Here is a 19,805-nt window from a genome sequence, read left to right on the forward strand (position 1 = left end):
CAGAACTGGCTTCATCATAGTGACACATATCTGGTCTCTTTGTCCTTGCTTCTTATCTGCCACTACTTTAGGCAAACTCGATCTGAGGTAATTTACAGAGAAGCATTACGGGTAGAGCGTAGCTCGAGAGTTTAGAGGGCATGAGCTGAAGTAAATGGTAGAGTTGGTTCCGAGGCTCGGAACAGAGCCCACAGTCGGGGATTAGTGAAAATCAACAACCTAGATGGAACATTATGGTGAGGTATAACTTCTTTTTATGGAAAAGGCTGATCAAGCCAGAATAAGTAATCCACAAGACAAACAAATCAAGCAACCAGCACAGTGTAAAATAAAACAAAACAAACAAAAAAAAAATGAATGAAAATGGTTAACGCTTTCATGCTAGAATCTTGGCACTTCTTTCTGGTGTGAAAGCGCTAAATGTTTGCATTAAAAATTTTTGTTTTATTTTACACTGTCCTGGTTGCTTGATTTGTTTGTCTTGTTAATGAGAGGAATGGACTACTTTCATGTTTATGCTCTAAATAACAAAGATGTTTGTACTGGATTTATTTCAACTGCATTTTACAAATGTCTTCAGCCTTTTGTTCATTTTACAGTGCTTGGAACACAACACATTATTCCATAAGGAATAAGGATACTTTGTATTAAAATGTCAGTAACAACATTAGCATTTAAATGCAAGCTAATGATGAAAGGCGCCCATTTAACTGTCAAGTGATGAATTACCAGCCATATGCACGAGTCGAGGCATACCCATTTTAAACACTCTGTGTCTCTCTCTCTCTCTCTCTCACACACACACACACACACACACACACACACACACACACACACACACGTACCATATCAATATACTGTAATGGGCTATTTGGACAGTCCTGTGTGTTTATTATACTGAGTCTCTGATAAATGATTTGAAGTTGTTTTCATTTGGTCTTCAACCTGTGAGACCCCAGATCTGGTACAGATCTGACTTGGCTGCATACTCCAGTATCGGATCCAAGCTCCAAGCTCCTCCCCTATCCATAATGCCCCTGTCTCCCTCCTCCCCTCAGATCTTGTGTGCTGCTCGTGCGAGACAACAGTGTATGATTAAAGCTCTAAGCGTCTGTTGTGTAAGTTAGCCTTTTTTCATAGAAATTTCTAACTTTCTCCTCTGCAGTCTTCTGACTGTCGCACCTTTCCTTACCCTATATCTGTGTACTAGTTTTCCGTTGGGTTCTTGCACACAAAAAAAAAAAAAAAAAAAAAAACACTCAAAAAAAATTCTTTCTCTCTTTCCTTTCTTGTGTGAGTGTTTTGAGTGCTGCTTCCTACAACTATGGCCGAGCCTTCCAAGCCAGGCTTCAGAAAGTCTGAGTGCAGCCACAAGTTGACCCCTCTGATGGCCACAGTCTCTGTGTGGTGTGTTTGGGTGTCCAGCACCTTGAGACCTCCTGTTCAATTTGCGTGGGCTTCAATCCCCATGCCTCGATTGATAGGAGGAATAAGCTTATTCTTAAGGGCCTCCTTCCCTGGGAGACTGCTTCTTCTTCTACCTCTTCCTCTGCCCCGGCTTCTGGGACTCAACCTCCCACTAAGAAGTACAGTGATGGGGAGAAGTCTTGCCCGAATGATCGGGATAGGCCCAGGAAGCGGTCCCCTGACTGCTCTTCTATGAGCCCCAGCCAAATCTCGTCCGGATCTGACTCGAGGTTCTCCTTGGCTCCGGTCACCTAATTTTTCTCCGGACCTGGAGAGTTCATGGGCCCGTTCCCTCCTCTGTCACCCCTTGGCGCCCCTCCAGGCTCGGGACTGTAACTTCTTCTATCTGATCTTCCCTCAGACTTTCTGAAGCTGAGGTGGACAGGATGATGCGGAAGTTTATTTGGACACCAATTCAGATGGGAGTCTTGCTTGCCTCTTCCCACTCCAGGGCTGGCAGCATGCAGTCTGCCTTCCTTCCAAATGCTCCTTCTCCGATCCAACCTCGAGTTTCGGAGTCATCAGTCCAAGGTTCCCCGGTGTTGTGGGGTTGGCGCTGGTGGCTCTAGGTACCTCAACTCCGACCATTGTCCTGAGTGACTCGGCTCCGCTTCAACAAGGTTGGAGCCATCTGAATCTCTGAGCCATAGTTTTTGCGTTGGATCCGAGGTGATGACGTTGGCTTCGAGGTTTTCGGAGTCTGCCCTTCTGATCGGAGTCTTGGTGCTTGGAGGCTCGGATCTGACTTCCCCCTCTGGGCAGAGAGTGACGGATCTGGTTCTACTCCCCCTGCTGCCGGGATTTGTTTGCCCTCTACTTTCGCTGTGGTGCAGAGGGTTCTCTCGGCTCCGTCGAGACACCTGACACTGCCATCCTTGGAGTCCATCCTGGCTCCCTCTCTTTCTGGCCTGGAGTCTCACAATCCTGCCCCCTCATGGACAGCCTGTTGCCACTATGCCTTAGAGGGCTCCCTGGGAGCTTCCCAAGGTTTCTGAGTCCTCCCCAGAACTTGCCCCTTAGGAGCTCCCTTGGAAACACATGTGCAACAGGAGGCACTTTCACTCCCCACCAGAGTCCTCACAGAAGACGACGACTTGGAGGAAGGGGAGGGTCCCCCCCGATCACCCGTGGAGGATGTCTCCTTTGGAGACTTCATGGAAATCTTCCACCAAAGAGGGAGATGGTCAAACCAAAAGCCCAAGTCGGTGTTCCTGGAGCGTCTATATCACGTTATCAAAAGTGTACTTAATCGAATCAATAAAGGTCAAACTTTATTGCTCGATTTTAAGTAAAACATTGAATAACATAATAAAAAAAAAATAATTATTAAAAAAAAAAACTAAATGGCGTAGGCGTGGGGGTAAGGCCCCCTGCACCCCCCCTACTTAAATATACCAACTCCGAGACCACACTACATTGAGGTAAACAGAAATCTCCTCTTACAGAGATTTCTGTTTACTTGCATGATGTTCTTCACTTTTGATATTGTCGTGCCGAAAATATCAGACTCTATATTGTCAGCTTGCGACAACGTGAAGTAGACCCTTCCTGGAGGCATTTGGCACAGGACCCTGTACCTCCTGGGTGTCCCCTCCCACTGATCCCCTTGTGGATTTGATTTTATTCAGGGCATGGAAGGAACTGTGCACCGTTGAGCCTATCCCCAAGCGCCCGGACAAAGTACTCGGCACCCCCTTGGATAGATAACATTGGTCAAAGGGATCGCCAGTCGATGCCATGATGGTGGCAGAGGCCAACAAGAAAGAGCTTGCTCAGGAGAGCTCTATGGTCCATCCTGTGGACCGAGGGTCATGGGCTGTGGGCCGTTTCGGGAAACAGACCTATGCATCAGCTATGTTCGCTTTGCGTGTGCTGAATTACATGGCACACGCTGTCAGGCTTCAGCGGGACCTAGTCAAAGAGGTTGCTGAATCTGCCCCTGTGTCCATGTTGGCTTAGGAGAAAAAGGTGTTTTCCCTCCCGTATGGCTACCCTTACTTCAATATCTAATGCTTCTATGAGGCTCCTATCACATGCTACAGAGGGTGCTGCTAGAGCTGCAGGAACAGGTGTAGCCATCAGGTGTCACGCCTGGCTCCGGCTTTGTGCTTTCTCGGAGCCCTTAAAGACATTGTTTACTAATGCCCCCTATGACGCTTCCACTCTTTTTTTTGCAAGACTGTTAGAGACACATTAGTCCGGAGTGAGAAAGGCAGGAAAACCTTGTCTGCAGTCAGGATTTGCTTCTCAACCCCACAATGATCCTTCTCGAGGATTTAGCGTGGGGTGAAGAAGATGTGGTTCTGAAAATCTCCATGCTCTTCCTATGATGTTCGGGGCTTGCCTTCCCCCAGAGGCAGAGGGGGATACGACAGATACCACCCTTGTGGCAGAGGAGGCCTAAAGAACCAAGGGTCTTTTGATTTGTTCCCGGACAGACCCTTGCAGCAGCCCTGAAGGGTTTCCTGACTGGTTGTCTCTGGAGGTAGTCAGGGGATGTCTCTCTCTCTCTCTCTGCACCCAACAGCCTGTGAGTTTGTCATTGGCTTTTGCAGATAATAACCAGAAGATACTTGATGCCCTTTCTTCAACCCCCAGTTCCTCTCACACTCTTCCCAGACATCCTACCCACGCAACGGGAGCAGGCAGCAGTAGAAATTTCCAGGTTGCTCGAAAAGCAAGTCATCCAGCCAGTCCCCCCAGACCAGTCCGGATCAGGCATCTATTCCAGGTTCATTTTATTGCCAAAGAAAAGTGAAAAGAGACTTAAGACCCATCCTGGATCTGTCAACTCTAAACCTGTCAGTTGCCAAGATGAAATTCCGGATTGTCACCATGCAATCCCTTCTGCCCTTCCTGCAGATGAACGACTGGATGTACTCGGTGGATCTCCAAGACGCATACTATTACATCAAGATGAACATGCGCTCTCTGGGGTTCCTCGGCTTCTGGCTGGGAGGCAGTCACTTTCAGTTCAGAGTGCTCCCCTTTGGGCTCACCACTGCCCCCAGGGTGTTCACCAAAGTGATGGTGGTGACGGCTCACCCGCAGCTACAAGAGTTTCAGGTCTTCTTCTGCCTGGATGATTGACTCCTTTCTGCCCCCTCCAGGCATCGACTGTGTCAGGCCAGGGATCTTCTTCTTCTCAAGACCGCTTATTGTCTGGGCATTACCATAAATCTCAAGTCCCAGTTGGCACAGGTACAGGTTCTCTACTTCATTGGGGCTTGGATAGACTCTGTTCAAGGCAAGCTGTTTCTACCTCCTGACTCTGCTTCTTCTTTAAAATCTTAGCCAACTTCGTATTTTCATTCCCGACTCTGGAGTACTGACTGCTCCACTAACTGTTACACAGGAAGAGACAGTAATATATGTTAATAACTTTTCTGTGTAAAGTATAATGATGAAACACAGGCACCTGCTGTTTCCTACCCCCCCCCCCCACTCATTACGTTGCACTTTGTTAGAAAACTCAAAAGGCACAGCAAAACGTGAACTTAAAAACACACACACACACACACACACACACACACACACACACACACACACACACACACACACACACACACACACAAAAAATGCTGGAATTGCAATGGAACGACAGTTAAAGGAGACTAGATAGCTTAATCTCAGACTGCCACTTATCAGGTTACAGGTGAAAAGAAAAGTCTGTATAGGTCCCACAGTAAATGTATGTTGTAATTCGGCAGCAGTTGCTTACGGTTCAGTCTCAACACTTTCAAAAAGGGAGCCACGTAGTTGGCCGGAATGTAGCCCTGTAGCATACCACCACTTGTTCTCTGTAGGTTTATCCAGTACCTCAACACAAAGCACAGTACAACAAAACCACTCCGGTCCATTTTGACTTTCTTCTTTATTTCATTATCAGTCACTCCTAAAGTGTAGTTGAAAATTAAGTGATGACAGTATATTTTTTGTTTTTGTCTTCTAGTTTGAAACTAGAGGCTAGGTAATGAGAATTCGCCAGTTCAAGGTGTGTAACCAAACTGGGAAATCTCTGTCAGTCATTGCAACTGTATTCTCCTGCCCCCAGTTTCCAAGTCCGACAGGCAGTCAGGCACTGCCTCATGAAACTGATGCCATCAAGCATGCCCCTGCAGATTAATGACGTTGCAGGATATGCTGATGATGCGTGATGATGTCGGCCATAATTTAAAGATTGTAAATAAAATAAAATAAAAATTGGGAAGTGAAGGGGCCACTCGGAAAATTATGGCACCCTATTATTTTACCCTCAAAACTGGAAAATACTGAAGAATTCAGTATGGTTGAGAGGTATGTCTGAATCCCTCCAGGACAGCAGTCCTCTCTTCTGAATACCTCCATTCAGTCAAAAAGCTGCCCTCTCACAACAGAGTACATTTTCTGTCCTATCTTTTTTTCAGGAAATGGCCCAGAGACCAATTAGCAAGGGAATTCCTGAGGGTACCTTGGTAGATTGACTCAGCTGTCCTTGTGGTAACCAAGTGACACATGAGAAAATTGCAGTGGTATCTTGGAGTGCTTGGCTTCAGCACATCCAGTTCTTAGTGTGCCATTCTTCTACTTCCTTGTATAAAGCCAAGAAATAACATGGTGAGCTCAAGTGCCTATGAATGAGGGTGTACTTTCAGCCAGGCATCTGAGAGCCAAAGTCCAATTATAAAGGCCTTTGCCACTCTAGAAGAACCCATTCAGCTAGAATTCAGGTAAATATCTCTGTGTGGTAATTTTCCACAGCCTTGTTTCCCATCCATGTGAAGCAGAGTTCCTTCTTAACCCAATTGAAGTGTAACTTGGACAATTGGATGGGGAACTGGAAACTCAACCTGGTTTGGCACCTCTGTCTCTGATGGACACAGGCAGCCTATAAATGGTTCATCTCCCAAGTCTCTGCTTGCACTACTAAGAGTACTAGAACTTGTGGGATTCATGGTTAGCCTTAAAATGTCCCAAGTGGTTGTTAGCCTAATATAAGCCAATGAACGTATAAGCATAATTCCTCCTCAAATTCTTTCAGTGGACTGAGTTTCAGTCCCTATAATCCATCATTTTTCTGCATGATAATGTGTTCAAAGTTACTTTCTTGTAAGCATTTAGCTAACTTGCCTGTTTTGTTACATTATAAAATTTTCTCTTTCCAAGTTTTCAGTGCATATTTTTAACACCCTATTCATAAATTCCTAAGCTTTTCCTATTCTTGGAGACATACAGTTAAAAGAATTTCTCTGTGAATTAAAAACAAAAAGCCAGTATCCCCCAACGTCTTCAATTTTACTTTTAAAATTTTATTAAGAAGTACACAATGTCTTACAATAACATCTTCAATTTTATAATCATGACTCATTTCAGAATTGCCAGTTGCATCAAATTCATAAATAGAGTAATCTACAAAACTGCATATTTTCTTGATATAAAATCTTTTCCCTTTAAAATAATTAATTTTCTTTTATCTAATAGGAAAACATATTTTAAGTATCGCTTCCAAATTTCCTGAAGGACCAAAGAAGTTATAATCTCACTTTATTCTTCCCTTATTAGGCCATCATTGAATATACTGCACCCTTCTGCATGTACCTTGCAAAACACCTAAACCAGTTTGAGAGATCTTGATGTTTCCTCATGACAGAGATCTGGGGTCCCTTTGCCCTTATCTAGATGGATAGACTAAAAGCCCTGTCCCAGAACTCCATGCTCTGAGAAGTAATCTGTACTTAGCCAGCTGTGTTATAAACAACTCTTTGAACTCCTTCACCTAAACAAAACTAGTGGTAAACTAAACACGCACTCTAGAGACCTTAAACCTATGCTACCATGTTAACAGATGACATGGCATATGCCTCGTTCAATGTATTCCTTGTTTCTGGAGCAGGCTGCTTTTGCCTATTGGACTACTTTGCTAGCATCCTTTAAAACTGTTCTAAATAAGTAGATGGGTGATTGCAATTTTTTACAGGGGATACCTGGTAAAGGTCTACTTAATGGGGGGATGACATTAATCTTCTATGAGTATTAGGTGATATGGGTGAGCTTCCTGATAGTCTTCTTGGCTATAATATTAGTAAGAACCTATGAACCAGTGAATACTTATATTTGCCAATTACAGAAGCTCGCTGTTTGAGTAAGAATAACCTCTAGACCTTTGCCTTATGCAGAGGAACAAAATTTTAGACTGTTAAATCTATGGTCTCTGTATCAAACTATATTCAAAATTAGACATATTAACAATCTCCCTTTCTTAGACTGCTTGCCTGAACGCAAACATTTATTACTCTGCACTTGATCTGTCTCCTAATATGCTGGAGTGGAAGTCCTATTGCCAACATATACATTTTGTGTTGCCACTGCGTTGGGATAGGTGAATAAACCCTGACTACAGCTCAGCCATCCCAGGTTTGATTAGAGACTCAATTGTATTATTGAGCGGTAGAGGGGGGATAGAAGGTGTGTCCATCCTGGAGAGGGTGGATGCTTGCATGAGCATTCCCCATGACGTCCATGATGGACATTAGGGAATGTGCAAGGGAGAGCATAGTCTAAAAGGGGGAATTAGGGTGGAAACCTTGCTGGGCTTCTGCAGAGAAGGGATAAAATATCATAGGATCATAGGAGGTTACTATGCTAATGGCTCTAGATCCTTTTTAAGCTTTGGCCATTTATGCCTCAATTTTCCCGATTTTGCAGTATCCACGGACTAGAATGTCTTTGCTCAATACCTGTGCCATAGGGCATCTACAGGCTGCCCCTGTCTATAAGAGACCGGTGACAATCCACTGGTGAATTTGTGATTTCCCATACATTGATCCAAATTGTGTTTGAATAGGTTTAGAGAAGAGCTCTGATTCACATGAATGGGAGGTCATTTCCACAGAATGGGTAATCTCCAAAATAAACACCTGTCCCCCACGAGCATCTTTTACTGAAGAATCTCTGTGATTGCTCCAGCTGTTGCAAATTCCTGGTCAAGTGCATGCATAAGGGTGCGTTGTACTTGATTATTAGTCTAATGAAGCCTTTGTATAATGGCACGTTGCTCTTGTGAGTTTCTGTAGTGTAGTGGTTATCACATTCACCTAACATGCAAAATGTCCCTGGTTCAAAACCCAGGCAGAAACATTTCTAAACACCAGAGACCTCCCAAACACAAACACACTACACAGAATACTTCCTCTGCAGAACACCATACACATATAATAGCTCACGCACCAGTGTCTGACCGGTCAAGCCCTTAAGGCAAAACACAAAATGAAACATATTCGTCATAGGTGATTCCATCATGAGACATACAGATGTCCCTCTCACCAGTTTGTCAGGTGCCAGGATCCGCTTTATCACACATGCACTCGAGTCTGTCAGCAACAGGTTCTGTTATGACTCTGTCATAATCCATATTGGTGTGAATGACTTGAGACGTACCTCTCTGGACTATATGAAGAGAGACATGCTTGAGCTTTCGGACTGTGTGTTTCAGGCAGGTATGTTCTTACCCTTAAGTAGCATTTTCTCTTCACTTAGGATGATGTCTCAACACAAACAGAAAATTATTGACTTCAGTAATTGGCTTAGTTTCTGGTGTCATTCTAAGGAGATCCAGTATCTGTCAGCCTGGGATGACGTGATCAACAGACCTTGATGCTTTGCCAGCGATGGTCTTCATCTGTCACCCCTGGGATTTCAGCTACTGGGTAAGGCTGTTGCCACCCCCATAGTGCCTATTTTAGGCAGTGCCTCAAGGACAAAATTCCCAGTGTAAAAAATCTATCTAAAAGCAACCTCAAGGTTATGCTGCTAAATGCTGGAAGTCTTAACACGGACCTGCACTCACTGGAAGCAGTCCTCACCTTGGAAGATGCAGACATTTATGCAGTCATGGAAATCTGGTTCAAGGCTGTGGAGAGCACCCCAGCCATACTGGATTACGCCTCTTTCCACATGTTCAGACCACAAAAGCTGTGAAAACTAAAGGAGGCAGTGTATCAATATTCATTAAAGATAAATACACCTCCAGATTGGTTAAAACAGTACGATTCCCTGCAGATATTTCAGGTGCAATTAACTGTTGGTAGGATACCTGTTTAAGTCATAGCCAGCTATAGGTACCTTGTCCATGAATCTGGACACCCAGTCTGCCTATTTGGATCTACTTGAGTCTATCAAGATACATTCGAACACCATGGTTTTGGGTGACTTTAAATACCTATCCATTGACTGGGTAAATTACCTGTGCTCAAACTAATTTGCTGAAAGGTTCCTTGACTTTAACGCCAATGCCCTGGACTAGCTGGTTGACACCCCCACAAGGGGTGCCAACATCCTGGATATGGTTCTTAACAATATGGGGGAACCACTGTAGCACCTCCACTGTGAGGTCTTCCCCGGTGAGATCTGACCACAAATCAGTCTCATTCAAAGTAACTATTACACCTGACTCCTCACGCCCAGCAGCAACTAAACTAAAAATCTTTTCCAAAGCAGATTGTAACCTCTTACAGGATTGTATAAATAGCTTAACTCCACCTCCCTCCTCAAATGGAACTGGCAACTATGTCGAGTTCTACACCAATGGTTTAAACACCTGTGTAACTGCATTGACTCGGCCATACCTGATAGGACCAAAACAAGCTCCTCAGTGAAGAGCAAACCTGCCTGATGGATGACTGCAATTAACAGGCTTTACAATAAGAGGAAGAAATTGCAGTCTAAGAGTAAGCTAGAGCGAGCCCTAAACTGGAAACACTCCCTCCTCAGCTTAAACAAGTAAATAACACTTTTTGTGAAGTTCTCCAAAGCAAACTGCGAATCCAAATTAGCTTCCTCAACTAAGGACAACCATAAAGATACCATAACCATAATAGTAAAGTAGCTAGTGACTTGACTGGATTCCGTCCTAATATTTGTGTTCTAAACTGAACCTGCACTTAGAGAAAGCGTATAATCATCAGAGCGACTACTTACTGCACATGTTTTGAATGTTAAAATTTCTCACACACATTGAATAAGTGCATTTACAACCTGACTAACTTGTGATAGCTATACTGGAATGCTTTTACTGACTATTTTGCAGTTGTATAATGATGAATGATTAATTAGTTTTTTTGGTATATCTTTAAAATCTGTCAAGTGTTTATGTTCTCTACTAAGTTTTCTTAGCCATAAACCATAGTCCACTCTGAAGTGTGCTACTTTTACCTGCCCACTAAACCTCTCTGATTGTACTATTGTAAAATAACTGCCTGTTGTTGCCTTAATGCTTACCCTAGAATCTCTGCTTTTCTCTTTTACTAGTCAAACTCTACATTTACCTACAATAGCGAACTGCAGCTCCTGCAAAACTGTATCTACGGGATTGCAATTGGCCACCACAGTCTCTACTAAAACTTTTTCTCTCCTAACAATTAAACAGTGTAGGTTACAAACCTAAAACAAAATTTGTTAAGCTCTTTTTTACCATGCTGTGTAACAAAGCAAGTCACCATTTTGGTCAGCCATAGGGCTCTTTTTGCTTTATTTTTTGCCTCCTTCCCCTGTAACTAAAGTAAACTGGTTCATACATTTGTCTCTCTGACCATAAGTTTTACAGCTATACCTTGTACCTTTGTGGCTTCCTAACACACAGACATAGATTCCTGTTTGAAAGTTTTTACTTATTTGTCTGACATTTGAACAAGTATCCCTGATAAAAACCTCAAAATTGTATACTTGCAATAAGAGCCACAGAAAACCAAGTAAAATGAAAAAGTAGAATCTGGTCTGGCAGCAAAAGAAAACCTTTTAATTAAAATAATCAAAAGTACAGCAAATAAAAAATTAAAAAAAGCAATAATCCAGGTAAGCGCTTTCGTTTGTCACACTGACAAACTTCTGACAATAAGAAACATCACTTCCTTCTGTTAAAACCATTTGAAATTCCTTCCTTTTAATACTATTGGTCCATTTTGCAAAAAACATGATGCCAGCAAATTCACCCCCCCCCCCCCACCTTAGACACACAAGACAGAAGCATATCTAAAAGGTGTAGTCATATAAATAAGCTGAATATACCTCAAATAATTGCATTGTAAAACCTTAAGAATATAATAAACAACCCAAATACTGAGAGTATGTGTAATACCTACATAAATAATTATAAATGCAAAATAAAATAATGAAAAATTAATTTTTTCATTATTTTACATTTATAACAACCCAAATACTTGAGAGTATGTGTAATACCTACATAAATAATTATAAATGCAAAATAAAATAATGAAAAATTAATGTTTTCATTATTTTACATTTATAATTATTTATGTAGGTATTATACTCTCAGTATTTGGGTTGTTTATTATATTCTTAAGGTTTTACAATGGTTTTACAATGCAATTATTTGAAGTATATTCAGCTTATTTATATGACTACACCTTTTAGATATGCTTCTGTCTTGTGTGTCTAAGGTGGGGGGTGAATTTGCTGTCAATTTGCTGACATCATGTTTTTTGCAAAATGGACCAATAGTATTAAAAGGAAGGAATTTCAAATGGTTTTAACAGAAGGAAGTGATGTTTGTCAGAAGAAGTTTGTCAGTGTGACAAACGAAAGCGCTTACCTGGATTATTGCTTTTTATTTATTGTACTTTCTATTATTTTAATTAAAAGGTTTTCTTTTGCTGCCAGACCAGATTCTACTTTTTCATCAAAATTGTATACTGTTGATCTGTCTTTACTGATAAAAGTTAGTAAAATTAAAGTGCTGAGTGCAGGTTTTAGGCCCTTAGATTCAATTGCTTGTGGTGTGTTGTGGTTCTGACCGTTATGCTCCCTCTCGCTCTGCTCGGGCTCACTTCACTCCCCTTCCACCCCAAGTATCCTCAAATTCATACTTTCACTTCATTGTCTGGTCACTCCCACAGCCCCCTCCTACCACCATAACTTGTGCTCTCACCCTTTCACTCTTTCCTCCTTGACACCAATCTTCCTCTTTTCCCCGTCCACCTTGGGCTGCCTCCTCTGTGGCTTGCCTCTCTCATACTTGACTCTTTCACTCCCCAGCATACCTACTGTCTCCTCACATATTCACTATTTCCACCCCTCGATACTGTTCCTTCCCTCACACTGCTTATTTCCAGCCACCACCCTCCCCAATATATTTTTCCCTTTAACTCTTCCCCTTCTTTTTTCCATCACACAATGCTATCCTTGCTGCTATTTCTCCCACTTCTAATCTCACTAGCCCTATGCACTTCCTACCACATTGAGCTCCATATCTTCCCCTCTTACCTTTCCCAGACCTCTTCTAACATATAACCAAACTCCACTGACTATTGCCCCCTCTCTCTTCTGTCTCTTCCCCCATTCAGTGTCTTAAATTTAAACTCATGGCCTACCCCACTCTTACTCCTAAATCTAAACTCGTACCCCATTCCCCTTACTGACCACCCTCACCTTTTCCATCTTGTCTTTTCTGGTTTCTGGTGACATCCATCCTTATCCTGGTTCCTCCCCTCTCTCCACTCCCCATCCACCTTCATCTGCTGTCCCCCCCCCAAAAAAAATCCTCAAATATCTCCAGCCTCAAACATCTCTCTATCTCTGCAATGAACAAAGCCTAAACAACAAAACGTCCGAACTTCACACATGGTTGGCCCAACACAAACCTCACATCCTGGCCCAATCTGAAACCCAGCTAAAACCTCATATCAATTCCTCTGAATTTCTGCCACCTCAATACAATATCTATAGGTCTGATATCCACTCTGCCTCACTGACGCTAACACCTATAAATATTACCCTGCCTAGTTTCTCCCCTGCTGAACTACTGCTCCTAGACTGCCACATCAATAACTATAGGAAGTTTGCTATTGCCTCTATCTTTACCCCCCCCCCCCAGGTAAAAACATTCCTATCCTTGAACATGTACTCTCCTGGGTAAACACCACCATCCCCTATAAAACCATCATTCTTGGAGATGTTAATAGAGTGGAACTCCCTTATTGCTAACTCACACTAACATTTCATAAACCTGTACGGATTCTTACAATTGATTACTACCCCTGCCCACTACAGTAAAAACGCTACTGGTTCCACAATTGACTGGATCTTGACCAACTCTCCAAACAACTATTGTAACCCAACTACCTTCCCTGACTCCATTAGTGAACATTGTCCCATCTCTATCTTAAGGCACTCTCCTCATCTCTCTAAGCTCCATCTCTACAGAGATTGTAGGAAACTGACTAACTTTTCCCCTGAAACCTTTAACCATAGACTCTCTGCCATCAACTGGTCTTTCCTAAAAACTCTCCCACTCGATGCTGTTACTAAATTCAGCCACATTTTCCTTGATGTCCTAAACTCGCTTGCCCAACTCACAAAATAAGAATCAAATCTAATTTCACACCCTGGCTCCCCAAAGCAACTCATGCTTTGATGCATGAAAGAGAACTTATTTTGGATAAATGCCAATATTTCACTAAATTTCAAAGCTCTCACCCAAATGACCCCAAAACATTCTGGAGTACTATCAACTCCCTGCTCCACACTGGATGATGTTCTTCATGTTTCACTGTTGCAGTCATTACATTTGCGTTATCTGCTTGCAGGTAGCCCTCAAGTTGGCCTGATTATCAAAGTCTTGGGTCCTGCAGCGGTTGCTGTCTCATCTTCCATGATGTCAGGTACTCAGGGGGTATAAAGCTTGCAGCCTACACCATTACATCAGTCTTTCTTGCCGTGTAGTGCCCGAAGCAGAAGCAGTTCATAAGTGCCAGTCGGCCGACTCCTGAAATTTTCGTTTTCGAGTTTCAGGTCTGAAGTCTACAACTAAGCTAAGTACACCGTTGGGGAACCTTTTTTTTTTTGCTCTAAACCGATGTCAGTAAAAGTTAACAATTGTATTTCTTGTGGAAAGCAAATACCTCATAAAGATTTTCATACGTACTGCATTCCTTGCTTAGGCCCAGACTACAACGTACCTCACTGTCGGTTTTGTGCTTTATCCAAACCTCGAACTATTCGTCGTCGGTTTATTTTCGCATCTAAATATTTCGGTACTCTGTTCAATTATCCAGAAATGGCTTCGGTAAGCCACCTGACTATCGACATTCTGAAAAAATGCAAAGATAAAGACAGAGACCGACCGCATAGGTCCAAAGCTGCTGACGACGCTTCTCCGAAGCTAGTCGCCAGTTTGCTGGTACTCAGCGAGGTGCTTTCACAGCCCCGGATACCCGCTACTTCAGATTTGCAGGCCTCTATTGAGACCCATTCGGAGTCCGGTATGCCACAAGATGCTTCTTTGATTGTGGAACCTGTGGGTGTTTCTACCTTGGATGGGTCCGGAGCCGCTGTGCAGGCACCGGCTTCTGAGGGTGTATTCAGGCCTACTGACTTGCATATTAAACTGACACCGTCTTCTTCTTCAAGGACTAAAACTCGATCCATGCCTAGAAAACCGATGCCCAGACCGCATGGTCAAGCACCTATGCCTAAAAAAAAATTATAAGAATGGCTGAAGACCTTATTACTCTAATCAGGGGGAAGCCACCCTTCTCCCTCTAAGAGACCTAGAACTGATTTTCCTTCTGATTCTTCTGATCAGGATTCTGAAATTTCTGTTTTCTCTGATGACCAGGAGTTGCCCTTATCTACCTATGAGGATTCTGATGCAGAGGACTCCGTTGCCTCTGCTTCCCGTCCAGAGGAGTTTTCTTTTGGTGAAACTTTGCATACTCTTAAGGAGCATTTCTGCTGGGAAAGCCAGGATTACTGGGACTCCAAAAAGAGGCTTAGGGAATTCTTACTCCTACCTCAACACAGGCCTTTAGCTATCCCTCCTGTAATGGACATTGTTGATGATGCCATCTTGGAATCTAGCCTGGCCCCTGACACTTTACCTCCGGCTCCCAGAAAACCTGACTGGTATTACAGAGTACCTGCCACTCACAAGTTCCTTTTTTTAGAATCCTACTGCGGATCCTGAGACCATTTCACAGGGACCCAAAGGCATTAAGTCTACTACTGCCAAAAACCCTACCCCCTCTGATAGAGAATCCAGGGCCCTGGACAGATGGGGTAAGAAGGTATCCACTTCTGCAACTTTGGCCATTAAGGCCTTAAACTGCCAGTTGTATATGTTAAAGTATCAGCAGCATATTATTGGAGTTTATATTAGAACATCGAAGTTTCAGAACTTCGAATGTCCTAATATTGACCCCCTAATAACCGAAAGCTGAAAATAGCAAAGTTTCAGAAAACCAAATTCTTTCCTAGGGAAAGAATTTGGTTGTCCGTTCCTGTCGCTTCGCCATTTTCAGCTCTGCAGTGGAAAGTTACGGGTCGGGTTCAGGTAATTGTGTGATTGGACGTGAGGGTTAGGGCAGGTTAGGTGAGTTAGGGTAAGTGTGCTATTGTGTGGACATGAGGGTTAGGGTGGGCTAGGTGAGTTAGGGTTAGGGTGCAGGTGAGGTGTGTGTGCGATAGCGACGGACCTTAGGGTTAGGGTTTGGGTTAAGGAAAGTGGGTAGATAGTGGTGTATGTACAATTTAGTGTAGGTTTAGATGAAAGATGTTAGGTGTATATGTGTGGATTGCTGTTTGTTTGGTGTGTTTGTGTTGTGTGTGTGTGTTTTGGAGCAGCGAATTTTTTCCCTAGGAAAAAATTTGCTGTTCTTAATTTTCGATGTTATCAGTTTTCGGTTACTGGGGGTCGATATTAGAACATTAGAAGTTCTGAAACTTCGATCTTCTAATATAGACTCTATTATTGGATTGCTTAAACAGAAAATGATGTTGATTCCTGACTGTGCTGAAAATAAACAATTACAGGACTTAATGCATTCTGTTGAACAAGTTGGAAACCATACTTTGCAATGTGGTTTTGATTTCATTAGAGGCATCTTGCAGGGCTGCTGTCACTGGGTCTGTACTTAGAAGGCATGCTTGGCTTAAGGAGCAATCTTTGCCAGATCATGTTAAAGCTAAATTACTGGATGCTCCCTTAAACCAAGACCACCTGTTTGGCAACAAAGCAGAAGACGTACTTAAAAAGATGGAGTAAAAAGCTTAATCTATGCAAACTGTTAAAGATTTCTTGCAAGTACAACCTCCCAGATTTAGTAGGCACTAGCCTTCTAAGAATTGGTCCTTTCCTGCCTCTTCCAGGCCTTCTCAGTCCAAACCCAGAACCAGCAGAACACCCAGGCTTCAGTCTCAAGGTACTCACAGGCCTAAGCAGTGGGGGGCTCCCACTTCCAAAGCTGGGAGTAGTAAGACACCCCCCATGGTAAACTGTCACAATGACTTAACTTAAAACCTTCCAAGCCCTGCTCAACTGACTGTTCCTTTAGGGGGAAAGATCACCCTGCATGCAAAAAACTGGGGACTCATTACCCAAGACAAATGGGTTTTAAATATAGTTTCCCAAGGATACAGATTCCACTTCCACTCCTTACCAACCCCAAACGGTTGGCCAGACCTACCCCCAAACCAGTGGGCAGAGGCTCAAAAGCAAGTTCTCTCTCTTCTAAGCATCAGGGCTATTCAGCCTGTCCGAGAAGAAGAATGGGGGCAAGGTTTCTACTCAAGACTTTTTCTGGTACCCAGAAAACACAATTCCTGGCGTCCTATCCTGGACCTGTCTATCCTAAACATTTTTTTGGTGATCCCAAAATTCAAAATTCTAGCTCTTCTTCAGCTGCTTCCCATGCTAGGCAAAAATGCCTGGTTGACAACACTGGATTTAAAGGAAGCCTACCAGCACATCCCAATAAGGGAATCTTGCAGAAGATACCTACGCTTCAGTGCAGGCTACATGCCCTATCAGTTCTCTGCACTACCCTTTGGCTTATCTACTGCACCCTGGGTATTTACAAAGTGCCTAGCTCCATTCATTGCATTTTGCAGACAAAGAAATATTCAAATATGCCCATACCTGGATGATTGTCTAATTCAGGCAGAAAGCCAGGGCATACTATTAAATCATCTGGCATTTGTAAAGAAATTACTAACTTCTCTGGGGTACACCATAGACAAAAAGAAATCACATCTAGTACCCTGCCAACAAATTGTATTCTGGGAGCAAGCTTGAATACAACTTCCCAGATGGCATACCTCACGCCAGAGAAACAAGTTCATTTGACAGCCTACTTCAAACTACTGGCCACAAAGACCCAGTTATCTGCAAGGAAAATACTGCAAGCCCTGGGGTTCATGGCCTCTTGCATTCTACTAATTCCATATGCAAGATTGCAGATGAGGAAACTACAATGGTATCTAAAAAGCCCATGGTGCCAACATTCTCAGGATCTAGAATCAATGATTCCTATCATACCTTGTCTAAAGACAGAGTTCCTGAGGTGGGCAGAGGCCTGTCACCAAAACAAGGGACTGCCATTCACTCTATCCCCTGCCACCCAAACCCAAACAGACGCATCAGACTGTGCATGGGGGGCTCACTTGGCAGGGCAGTGCATTCAGGGCAAATGGAACCAGAGTCAAATGCACCTGCATATCAATCAGAAAGAAATGTTAGCTGTACAGAATGCTCTGACAGCCTTCAAGGACCACATTCTTCCAGGACAATTATTGGTAAAGACGGACAACACCACTGTTATGTGGTACATAAACAAGCAGGGGGGAACCCATTCATACCCCCTCTGCAGACTAGCCATGGCTCTGTGGAACACAGCCTTGAACTACCAAGTGCACCTACAAGCTCAATTCCTGCCAGGCAAGCTAAATACACTGGCAGACGACCGAAGCAGAAATCTGATGGACCCACACAAGTGGAAACTGGAACCAAAGATATTCAACATTTTGAGAATCAAATGGGGGGGGAGCCCAGCGACAGACCTGTTTGCCTCCCCTCAAAAGTACCAGTTGGAGAAATTCTGCACAAGTACTACCCACAGACAAGCTTGAAAAGTTGATGGCTTGTCCTTCAGCTGGAGAAACCTATCAATTTATGCCTTTTCCCCTCTGCCTCTCCTCTCCAAAGTGCTACTAAAGATCAAACAGGACCAACCAAGGACAATACTTATTGCACCAGACTGGCCATGCCAACACTGGTACCCCCTCTTGCGCAGTGTGTCACTTCTGGAACCATGGCACCTGCCTCTGATCATTGCCCTGCTGTCCCAGCAGGAGGGCCAGATTCTGCACCCACAGCTTCAAACCCTGAACCTTGCAGCCTTGCTAATTACATGACCTCTCCTTTACCATCCCTCCATAAGCAAGTGATGGATGTCATTCTGGAGGCAAGGAGGCCTAGTACTAGAAAATCCTATGCTGAAAAATGGAAGAGATTCGGTTCCTGGAGCCAAACACAGGGGATGGACACAACTGTGACCAATTTACCGCACATTCTTCAATACTTAACTGAGATGCTTCACAAGGGTCTTTCCTTTTCTTCCAACAAAATTCATGCCTCGGCCATTTCAGCTCATTATAATACAGAGCCACCCCTCTTCTCTCATCCACTGCTGAAGCAATTCCTCAGAGGGGTCAAAAACTTAAGACTGCCCAGGAGAGCCCCTACTCCAGCCTGGGACCTCAGCTTTGTATTGGAAAAGCTCACTCTACCTCCCTTTGAACCAGCTGCAAATGCAGAGTTGAAATTCCTTTCTTGGAAAACAGCTTTCCTCCTAGCTATCACTTCAGCAAGAAGGGTGTCTGAATTACAGACCCTCGTGGCAGTGGAGCCTTTCATTATCTTTCATGCGGACAGGGTGTCCCTTAGGACCAATCCCTCCTTTATGCCCAAAGTGGTATCCGGTTTGGCCCTTAATCAGTCCATTCACCTGCCAACCTTTTTTTCTAATCCACAGAACAAAGGGGAGCGAATACTGAACTCCTTGGACGTGCACAGAAAACTTAGATTTTATTTGAACAGGACTAAGCCTCTCAGGAAATCTGAACAGCTGCTGGTTGCATTTGCTGCAGGGGCAGAGGGGAAGGCCATTTCAAAGCAAACCATTTCTAAGTGGATAGGCCATTGCATTCATTTCTGCTATAAGCATCATGGAAAACCTACCCCACAGGGGATAAGACCACATTCAACCAGGGCTGCATCTACCTCTACAGCCTTTCACAGAGGTGTCCCTACCAGGGACACCCTAGACGCTGCTACCTGGAGTTCTGTACTTACCTTCACCAAGCATTACCACTTGCCAATTTTTTCTAAATCCAAAGCTGGTTTTGCCACTGCAGTCTTGCAGGGCCTTATAGCTGGTACTAATGCTATCTAACTGCCTTCTCCTTACCTTAGCTTTGGGAATCTACCCAAATGTAATGACTGCAACAGTGAAACACGAAAAACATAGTACAGTTGTCTACACTTACCATAAATGTAGATGCTCGAGTGT

At 43.5% G+C, this 19,805-nt stretch overlaps 1 protein-coding gene and 1 non-coding gene across 2 annotated transcripts in view; both read left to right on the plus strand.

The window, feature by feature from the left end:
- SKA3 (spindle and kinetochore associated complex subunit 3) overlaps positions 1 to 19,805 on the plus strand; it is a 730,622-nt gene that overhangs the window by 604,387 nt on the left and 106,430 nt on the right. The window lies entirely within an intron of this gene.
- TRNAV-AAC lies at positions 8,510 to 8,583 on the plus strand. The gene has a single exon. It is a non-coding gene; the product is annotated as a tRNA-Val (tRNA).

Source organism: Protopterus annectens, chromosome 5.part1 (genome assembly GCF_019279795.1).
Source record: "Protopterus annectens isolate FY-2018-M chromosome 5.part1, PAN1.0, whole genome shotgun sequence".
NCBI classification, from domain to species: Eukaryota; Metazoa; Chordata; order Ceratodontiformes; family Protopteridae; genus Protopterus; species Protopterus annectens.